Here is a 10898-nt window from a genome sequence, read left to right as displayed (position 1 = left end):
CACCTTTAATCCCAGCACTTGGGAGACAGAGGCAGGTGGATCTCTGTGAGTTTGAGTCTACGAGAACAGCTCTGGGAGAGGTTCCAAAGCTACAGAGAAATCCCATCTTGAAAAACCAAAACAACAACAACAATAACAACAACAAACCCCCAAAATACTAGTTAGTAATAAGCCTGAGTTATTGACCTAGCATGTATAAGTAATATTAAGCCTGAGTCAATTATTTGGGAAGGGCTGCCAGGTATTTGAGAATAGACAGGTGGGAAAGAAACGGCTGACTATAGCCAGGGCTGCTACACAGAGAAATCCTGTATTAAAAAACAAAAACAAGCTTCCTGAAATATACATATATAGAACTAAGTGTAGTTCATCTCAGCATTTGAATGCTGAGGCAGGGGGTTAGTAAATTTGAGAGCTTATCTTTTTTTTTTTGCTTTACAGTTTTTTTTAAAAAATTTATTTATTTATTTATTAAAAATTTACACCTCCTCCCTGCCTCCCTTTTCCCTCCCCATCCCTACCTCTCCCTCCCTCTCTAGTCCTAAGAGCAGTCAGGGTTCCCTGTCCCATGGGAAGTCCAAGGTCCTCCCACCTCCATACAGGTCTATAAAGGTGATCATCCAAACAAACCAGGCTCCCACAAAGTCACTCCATGCAGTAGAATCAAAACCCAGTGCCATTGTCCTTGGCTTCTCAGTCAGCCTTCATTGCCAACCACATTCAGAGTATCCAGTTTGATCACATGCTCCATAACTCCCAGTCCAGCTGGCCTTGGTGAGCTTCCATCAGATCAGTCCCACCATCTCAGTGGGTGAACACACCTCTCGTGGTCCTGACTTCCTTGCTTATGTTCTCCCTCCTTCTGCTCCTCATTTGGACCTTGGGAGCTAAGTCCAGTGCTCCAATGTGGGTCTCTGTCTCTATTTCCATCCATCGCCAGATGAAGGTTCTATGGTGATATGCAAGATACTCATCAGTGTGGCTATGGGACAAGGCCAGTTCAGGCACCCTCTCCTCTGCTGCCCAAGGAACATTCTGGGGACCTCTCCTTGGACCTGGGAACCCCTCTAGAGTCAAGTCTCTTGCAAACCCTAAAATGGCTCCCTTAATTAAGATATTTACTTCCCTGCTCCCATATCCACCCTTCCTCCGTCCCACCCATCCCCCCAAAAAAGATATATATGAAGCCACTGGGTTTGGAGAGATGGCTCAGTGATTAACAGCAGTGGCTTCTCTTCCATAGCACCCAAGTTTGATTCCTAGCACCCACATATAGACTCGCAACTGTCTGTGACTCCAACGCCCTCTGAGGGCACCAGGCATGCATATGCAGGCACAACATCCATATATATAAATAAAATCAATTTTAATATATATATATATATATATATATATATATATGAAACTGTTAATCCTAATTTCTTAGAGCAGACTTTTAATTCTGTATAATTCACTATTGTTTCAATTTTTGTAGCCATGTACATACTGATTATATGTTATAAAAACTATAAGAAAAAATAGAAATAGTAATGCCTATAACTTGAGTGACAACACTGCTTAAATGAGATAATTTTAAAATCACCAATACAATGTCTGAGCAAGATTTTTCATTTTTCTTTGTCTACTCTAATCAGCTGAGAGTCAACAATAATAATAATTACTGATATTTCAAAAATACTGACATACCAACAGCTTTCCTGTCCATTATCTCATTTCTAGTCTTACTTTGCAGATGAACCAAGAGGCTGAGGAGATCAAAACATCTTTCAAATTTCTAGAGCCAATTAAGTAATAAAGTCATTTCTGACTAAAACCACGTCGATTTCTTTCTGTTCTACCATATTGCCAATATAGTAAGTAGCATGTCAGCAATCCTAATGGCCACAGAGTAGACCAGTTCAGTCCTTTTGAAATCCTACATGCCAGGTAAGAATCACCAGGTGTTCTGTTCTTTAGGGCCTGTACCTTGCACATAGGGGTATAACCAGCCCCATTAAGCTCAATCACATAGTCCAAGTCTCACGGACTAAGACAGCATCTGTCACCAAAGATGGAAAGAAAATATAGACAGCTAAAGGGAATGCAGCTCTGCATGGATTTTTACTAAACTCAAGGGTTTTGTTTTTTCTGTAGAATACTGGCCTAAAGAGGATGGTCTGAAGCTGGCGAGATAGTTCAGCAGATGAAGGTATATGTTGCCAAGCCCGACAGCCTGAGTTAGTGCTCAAGGACCCGGATAATAGAAAAAAAAAGAACCACACACTGTCTTCTGACCTTGCTGTAGTATTTGCAAACCACCCACCACTCCGTGTACACAAAGATGACCTGAGATGCTCAACAAGTCTTACTATGAGGGCCAACTAGGACCATGGGAGGTGTGTCACTGGAGGGTTTGAAGGCAAACCAAGTGCAAAGTCAATGTGAAGAAGTGTTGTCTTTGATCTGCAGCATCTGTCAAAGACACAGTCAGCAGCTGCAAGCTCCCACAGTTATGCATCTATTTGCAAACTTATCCTTGTCAGTGTTTTAACATATGAATGTATCCATACTACTGTTTTCCTTAATTTGCTCTCAGAGCATTCCTGAAGCTTGACTACATACACTAGGAAAAGGAATTTCACCAAGAAAATCTTAACACTGGGCTGGCAATGGGGCTCACTGGAAGAGCCCCTTCCTGGCACCTACATATTTCTATTTGTCCCTAGCTGAGGAGCTATTGGCAGTTGATGGCTGCTTGGGGTGGAGGTGTTTGTTTTCTTTGGGGGTGTGACCCCAACTCTAAGTGCCCCAGTAGGTGGTCCCACACTTGTGTGCAGGTGAGCAGCACTAATTCTGAAAAAGAAGATATGAAGGGGCTGGAAAGAGTGGCTGAGCAGTTAAGAGCACTCACTGCTCTTGTAGAAGACTCAGATTCGTTCCCAGCACCCACACGGCAATTCACAACAGCCTCAGAAATATACAGCATAAGAAGGCAATAATGTAGGCATGGTTGCACGCTTTTAATCCCAGCAGTAAAGAAGCAGAAAGATCTCTGTGAGTTAAAAGCTAGCATGGTCTACATAGTGAGTTCCAGGTCAGTCTGGGCTCCATAGTTGGATCCCGGCTTTAAAGGTGCTTGGGGGCTGGAGTCGGGGAGGCAGTGATAAGATTGGGTGCCTCAGGCAGTGCTAATTGCTTTCCTAGCACAGGAGAAACCCTGGGATGCTGGATACCACAGCACTGTCTTATGAGGCCAGTACTTTGGAGGTAGATGAAGGAGGATCAGAAGCACTAAGTCTCCTCATGAATTTCCCTTTTGTGTATTTTGAGATAGGATTTGAGATTGTTTATTATATATAATATATTTATTATACATTTATATATTATATATTTATATATTATATATAAATTAAATATATATTTATTATATATTATATAATAAAGACAAACAGTATATAATTGTTATATATATATGTATATATATGGCAAACAAGCAGGTACACACACAAACAAAAATTTAAAATGTATCTAAACGCCTTGGTCTGAGTTCTCCTCTAGAAGCCTGTCGGATCTCCATGTTTCCATCAGAACTAGAAGAAAAACCAAAGCCTCCAATGCTAAAAATGTTCAGGCATGTTAGCTGTTCAAAAGTCAACAGATGATGGAATGCCTTATGCCCTTGAAATACACTATAAGCCTCTTTGATTCACACTCCTTCAAAATTTCCCCAAACCTGTGCTTCCACATGTGTGAGATTCAGACAAGATGTTCATTACCATTCTCCCAAGGCTGGAGTCCATCCATGCCTTCTACTTCTCCAAACAAAAGGGTACCCTATAATCTCCTACAGCTTCCTGCTTCTACCGTGTCTGCAACTTGCTCCCAGACTTCCAAGCTTCCAGTTTCTCTCTTTTGCCATTTTACCTTTTCAGCTACTTTTCCAATTTTTTCTTTGTTTCTTTGAGACAGGGTCTCTTTCTGTAATCCAGGCTGGCCTCAAACTCACAGAGATCCCCTTGGCTCTGTCCCCAGGTGCTAGGACTGAAAGTGTGCAACACCAAACCTGACTCTTTTAGAAATTAATTTTTTACATTTATTTATTTGTATGTGTGTGGACATGCACATACCAAGACACGTGTGTGGTGGTCAAAGGACAGTTTTCAGAAGTCAGTTCCCTTACTCTACCGTGTGGGTTCTGAGAATCAAAATCAGATCATCAGGCTTGGGAGTAGACACCTTCACTTTCTGAGCCATCTCACTGACCCATCTCCAAATTTTAAATTATCTACTTACACAAACGATAACGCTCCAAGATGGACCACAAGTAATTGAAAACTACTCACTACTCACACATACATTTACCAAATGAGTGATACAGAAAGTATTACGATTTCTCTGGAAACCATAGTATATGTGTGCAAGTGTACATGTGTGTATGTGCACGTGTGTATGTGCAGATGTATGTGCACATGTGTGTGTGTGTATGTATGCGTGTGTATATGTGTGTATGTGTGAGGTGGTCCCTGTAGGTGTCAGACAGGGAAGCAAACCCTGAGAAGAATGAAAACCCAGTGCAGATTGACTTTCTCAGCTTGGATCAGATTTCGGGAAGTCTAATGCCAGGCGGTTCATGATCAGCTGTTGATCATAAATTATTTCTAATAATTATGATCATAAATTATTTCTCTTGACCAGACCCCAACATAAACTATCTCTCTCTGGATCGGCGTGGAGGTGTGTGAATAAAGACACAACTCACATGGCTTTATCAGGAGGGAGATTCTCCATGATCCCCCATGAAATCCTGAGTTCACATCCTGAAGAATTTCCTCTTTATTCTCCAAACAGCCTTATATATCAAAACATAAGGAGTAAATATATTCCAGGTGCACAGTAAAGTTTAAGGTGTGACCACATAGAGACTCTTTTACAAAGTACATGTGACCATGAGGGTGGGTTCTATAGCTAAAAGGCCTAGAACCCAGTGTGGTCTCTGACCAATGGCACGGAGGTTAGCAGGCCATAAAGTACGTGTGACATCTTCTCTAAGGATGGGTAAGGGCTAGGGAGGAAAGAGCCTGGAATTTGAGTGAGGTCTAGGGAATTTGGGTGAAGTCTGCCACTATAGCAAAAGATGGGTGAGGTCTGCCTCCACAGATAGCAAAATGGTCACCAGATTGTTAACAAAATCTACTCTCAGCTTTATGGATGGAATGCAGGTATTTGATTCCTCCATGGAGTAGACACCACTTAGTGATTAACATTCCTGGTTCTCTTAGTGCTTCTCTGTGAGTGCAAGGACTTCTGTGTCCCCAACATAAGTGTATGCCTAGAGATAGTATACTTCTTACTATAATCCTCAAAATCAAACTGTTGAAGCTGGGCAGCGGTGGCACACGCCTTTAATCCCAGCACCTGGGGAGGCAGAGGTAGGTGGATCTCTGTGAGTTCGAGGCCAGCCTGGTCTACAGAGTGAGTTTCAGGACACAGCCAAGGCTGCACAGAAAAACCCTGTCTCGAACCTACCGCAAAAACAAAACAAAACAAAAAACCATACCCACAAAAGGCTGCAATTGGACATGTCTGTATGTATGAGAATGTAATATTGGAAAAATAGTCAGTCAAATTACAGTAATATTGAAAAAACTAAATTGTGCAATGTAACACACAGCCCAAGAATTATATATTATATAATACAAAGCAAGTTATTAAACAGAGCTATGGTAAACTACTTTTTGTAACACAGTTAAAGATGAAAGGATAAAAAGAAATAATATGTAGAATTCAGCATGAGGCAATCAGAAAAAAATCTTACTTTGGGCTGGAGAGATGGTTCAACAGTTAAAAGCATTGCTTGCTCTTCAGAGGACCCAGGTTTGACTCCCAGCATCAACACGGCAGTTTACAACTGTCTTCTTCAGAGTCAATGCCCTCTTCTGGCCTCCATAGGTATCAGGCATGAATTCAGTGCACAGATGTACTTGTAGGCAAAACACCCGTCCACATACAATAAGCAAAAAAACTTTTTTCAAGACAGGCTTTGTGTAGCCTTGGCTGTCCCAGAACTTATTCTATAGACCAGACTGGCCTCAAACTCATAGAGATTCGCCTGCCTCTGAGTGCTGGGATTAAAGGCATGTGCCACACTACCTGGCTAGAAAATTAAAACAAATATTACTCATCTTATCATTCCTACTAATACAGTGAAATAAAAGATCACAACAGTTATCTTTAGGTTAGAGAAAAAAGATTTTTCACTTTCTTTTGTACTTTCTCACTAAATATATATTTCTTTTGTAATGAGTTAAAATAGCTTTAAAAACGTGTTCTACCTACTAGGAAATAGGTGGCATACACTGAGTTCCTGACAGTGCACACCTATGATCCTGGCACTCAGAAGGTGGAGGCAGGAGAATCAGTAAGTTCAAGGTTGGCCTTGGCTCCAAGAGACCTTGTCTCAAAAAATCTTTTTTTTTTAAATAGGAGGGGAATTCACTGGAAAGGAGGAGTTAGGGGAGTAATTGTAATGATCTGCTGGCCTGGCCTGTCACCTGGGTATTCTGTCCCTTTAAGAGACAAGCCCATCTCTCCCCCCTCCCCTCCCCTTCTGCCAGGTGGATATCCTGCCTCCTCCATCCTGTGCACTCCCTCTTTCTCTCTCCCTCCTGAACTGGTAACTTCTCTGTCTCTCTCTCCCCTTTTCTCCCCTTCCCCTGTGCCTCTCTTTCTCTTCTTCCCCTTTCTCCCCTTTCCCCTTCCCCTCCATAACCCACTAAATAAACTCTATACCCAAACACTCTCTCTGTATGATGTATCTGCCTGCCTCTCACCTGCTGTCCACCCACCAAGGTGACCTGCCAAGGCCGTGGGTCACCTGTCACTACTCCTTGTGGGATGGGCTGCCCTTTGTAGTACTGCTGCCCCTTGTGGGATCAGCCTTCCCCCTTATATCTTTAAAAAAGAATAACAATAATATTAGATAATAAGAAGGGGATATGATCAGAGTCCATTATATATATGCATATGTGTATTTATGTAAAAAATTGTGAAAAAATAAATAAAAATTTTAGAAGAAAGTTCAAGGTTATCTTTAGCTATTAGCAAGTTTGAGGCCAGCCTGGGCAACATGAGTCCCTGTCTCAAAACAAAAATAAAGAGAACTTTAACATAACCAATTTATCCACAATTTGCTTCTGCTTCAAAAAAAGTCCATGGTGGTAAAAAGGGCTTAATTAGATAACTTTCTAAAATTATTCCTCAAATGTGATGTTTGGAATTGTGAGGAAGTGTGCCTGTCTAGGGAACAAGGCAGGAAAATATGACCATATTATTAAATGTACTTTATGATGTCATTAGAGTATGGCAATTTGAAGAGGTTACAGAGATGGCTCTTGGGTAAGAGCACTTGTTCTTGCAGAGGGTCTGGGTTCAGTTCCCAACATACACATGGTGACTCACAACCATCTGAAGCTCAAGTCCAGGGGTTCTAATGTTCTATTCTGACCTCTGTTGGCACTAGGCACACACACATGAGTTGTACATACAAACATGAAAGCAAAACACTCAGACATGCTGGGCAGTGGTGACGCACACCTTTAATCCCAGCACTCAGGAGGTAGAGGCAGGCAGATCTCTGAGTTCATGCCAGTCTGATCTACAAAGTGAGTTCTAGGACAGCAAGGACTACACACAGAGAAACCCTGTCTTGTAAAAAAAAACCCACTCAGACACATAGATAAAACAATAAATCTTCAAAAAATATATTTAAAGAAATTTCATATTCACGGTTGCTGATGAATAATTTGCAGACAGTCTCTGGATTTGAGTACCAGTACTGTCAAACATTTCACCTTGTTAGTTGTGTTACCTTACAATTAAAACATACTAATTATGAATATGTTAATAGCACTAGCTGAGCAGAAAAAAAGAGAAAATGATGACCATATTATACTTTTTCTTTACTAACATAGCTTAAACTCTTTGCATGAATCCTGGAAAAAGTAGCATACGTTGCCCAAAACTTTGAAGATGCATTTTCCTGTTGGCATGAAATATGAATGCTTGTTTACACATATGGAAAAGAAGAAAGTAACCAGAGAGACCAGTCAGATGTAATTAGAGCTTCTTAATAAAAACATTAGGACTACAGGAAGTTCTCCTTTCTGTGTATCTCCTTTAATCCTCTTTCCCCAGTACACAAACCCATCACTCCCCCTTGGCTCCTCTTAGTGCAGAGGGATGCAATGTAATTTCTTGTCAATGAGATGCCATTATCTTCTTAGTTATGATGTGAGCTGTCCCAATAGAAGACAGCCTAACAACAGGATACAGCCAGAAGACATGAGCAATAGTTTCTAGATGAAAGTCAGAAACTAATACTCTCAGTGAGTTGTGAAAGGAACAGACAAGTGCAGGAAGAAATATGAGGGAACTCAGGACTCAACCAAAGCCTAGGGCCTAAAACACAATATTAAAAGAATTTTGTGTGGACATGGTGGACATGGTGGCTCACACCTATAATTCCAGCACTTAGAAGGTACAGGGAAAAAGATCATGAGTTATGGCCAACCTCTGTAACAGGATGAATTCAAGATTAGCTTGGCTATGAAACCTTGCCTTAACACAAGCATGTGTGTGCACACACACGCATACACGCACACACACACATACACACACGCACACGTGTGATGTGTTACATGCATTCACACTTATACACAGACAATAAATGCAATAAAATGTTTTTTTAAAAAAATTACATGAGGGCCAGAAAATCCTTCTCTGGGGTTTATTTCAACATGACATCTCTTACTGACCAGCACCAGCAACAGGAACTGACGACAGAATGCCACTGAACTGTGCTTCCTGTGAGGTGTCAGGGAGCTACACTCACCCAAGGGACCTTAGCCTGTTATCTCTTCTGCATTTGTATTTCAAAATTTCTGGGAATTCTGAAGGACAGTGCCAATGCTTTCAATAATCAATATTTTCTGGAACCTCCTTATATCAGACAGGCTCCCACATTTCATTAGGAACAAAGTTTCAAAGTCACAATAGTCCTAAAAAATCCTAAAAAATCAATATTCTCTTATGACAAGTCATTTTTAAAAAAGACAATTGGAATATCTATTCAGTGGCTGGAGTGATGGCTCAGTGATTACGAATACTGACTGCTCTTTCAGAGAAACATGGATTCAATTCCCAACACCTATATGGCAGTTCACAATGGTCTTCAGCCTCTGCAGGAACCAGACACACTTGTGGTATACAGACATACATACAGGTAAAACACTCACACAAATAAAAATAAATACAAATTTAAAACTTTCTTTAAAAATATTCAAACAGCATGTTCTTAGCCAGCACACCCTACCTGGTTGTCTACAAGCCCTTTGTTAAATGGAATTTTTGCCTCCAACCACATGACAAACCACATTGCCAGCTGCAGGTTAGCTGACCTGGATCTGGAAAGTCTCCTAAACCACAAACTGAACTCTCTTGACTGAATTAGCCATGCCAGCAGGGATGCAGCAAGCACCCAGTGCTTGATGTTCAGGGTTTTCAGAAGATCTTGGCTTGGCTTTGCTCTTTGAAGACTTTGTTTCTTTGGGGCTAATTATGTGACAGATTTCAAGAAGCAGTGTTTATTACCTGCTTGCCAGCCTGAAAATCAGCCTTTAATTCATAAGCAAACTCTGGAGGGAGATAAATGCTGAGCTGCATTCTGATACCACTTGTGCTGCTGCTGAAACTGGTTAAAGAAAAACTGCAGAAGTCAACAAAACAGATGAAATCCAAGAAGGAAAGCATGAGTATATGAAAATTCAAAATCAAGCTTCATTTTATTTCCTAGGATTAAACGTTTCTGTGTAACGACAGGTCTATTGTTTAACAGAACACAGAGCAATGTCAAAAAACAGAGTGGCTCATGACAGGCAGGAGACAGAACGCTTAACTGGGAATTCTCACTGTCTGAACCCACCCAGCACGTTCATGGCAAAAATTAGTCATGGTGCCAGGTGTGGCACATGCCTTTAATTCCAGCATTCAGGAGGCAGAAGCAGATCGATGTCTGAGTTTGAGGCCAGCCTGGTCTATAGAATGAGTTTCAGCACAGTCAGCACTACAAAGAGAAACCCTGTCTTGAACCAAAAGATGAGAATGAAACGATGTGTGTGTCTGTGTGTGCATATGCTTGAACTTGCTACACTTGGTGTAGACGTCAGAGAACAACTTTCACAAATTGATTCACTCTTTTCACCATGTGGTTCCTGAGCATTGAACTAGATGACTTCTTACCATTTGACAAGGATGGTAGTGGAACTAAAACAACAAAGGAGTGGGGAGCTGTCATGAAGTCTTACGCAGAATCCCACAAAAACAAAGTTAGAGGACATGATTAATGAAGCAGATGTCGATGGTAACGGCACAGTCCATCAATGGTAAGAGAAATAAAAGACAGTTTGTTGGAGGAGGTTTAGAGAAGCACTCAGCTTGATAAGGCTGGCAATGGCTGTATGGCTGCAGCAGAGCTTTGCTGTGTGCTGACAAATCCTGGAGAGCAGTGAACAGATGAGAGCCTGGTGAAGAGATCAGGGAAGCAGAATGAAAAATAATGTCCACTCGGTTTTGAAATTTATTTTCTGTGCCCTATGCCCTCCAGCTTACTTGGCAACCCATGCAGTGACCCATTTCGACACAGGGGCCAGGCATAGCTCTCGCTGATGCAAAGATACAATGGGCTACACGCTTCCTCTACTCCTCTTTCAGGGCTGGAGTCAGCTGAGAGTGTCCACCTAGTCTCAGAAACATCAAAAATATCTCCCCCGTGATCCCACTCCCATTTGTCCGCCTCTTCCGCCCTTTCCCTGAAAAGTAGGACGGGGGAGGGCTCTACACGGAGTTCACCAATGAGAACGTGC

At 41.5% G+C, this 10898-nt stretch overlaps 1 long non-coding RNA gene across 2 annotated transcripts; it reads right to left on the bottom strand.

Annotated features, from left to right (window-relative positions):
- Window positions 1-521: 521 nt before the first annotated feature.
- LOC125400896 (uncharacterized) lies at window positions 522-10887 on the bottom strand. 2 transcript variants are annotated; one of them, XR_007232128.3, is made up of 3 exons: window positions 10645-10879; window positions 10276-10556; window positions 522-949 (listed from the first exon to the last, which is right to left on the bottom strand). It is a non-coding gene; the product is annotated as an uncharacterized LOC125400896 (long non-coding RNA). The 2 variants fall into 2 exon arrangements; XR_015736416.1 differs by lacking the exon at window positions 522-949 and having other exon boundaries at window positions 8751-10556; window positions 10645-10887.
- Window positions 10888-10898: the final 11 nt, after the last annotated feature.

The sequence above is a fragment of the Myodes glareolus genome, chromosome 24 (genome assembly GCF_982192425.1).
Source record: "Myodes glareolus chromosome 24, mMyoGla1.1, whole genome shotgun sequence".
Lineage (NCBI taxonomy): Eukaryota > Metazoa > Chordata > Mammalia > Rodentia > Cricetidae > Myodes > Myodes glareolus.
Note: the sequence above shows the minus strand (reverse complement) of the source record. Positions and strands in the feature narration are given on the sequence as shown.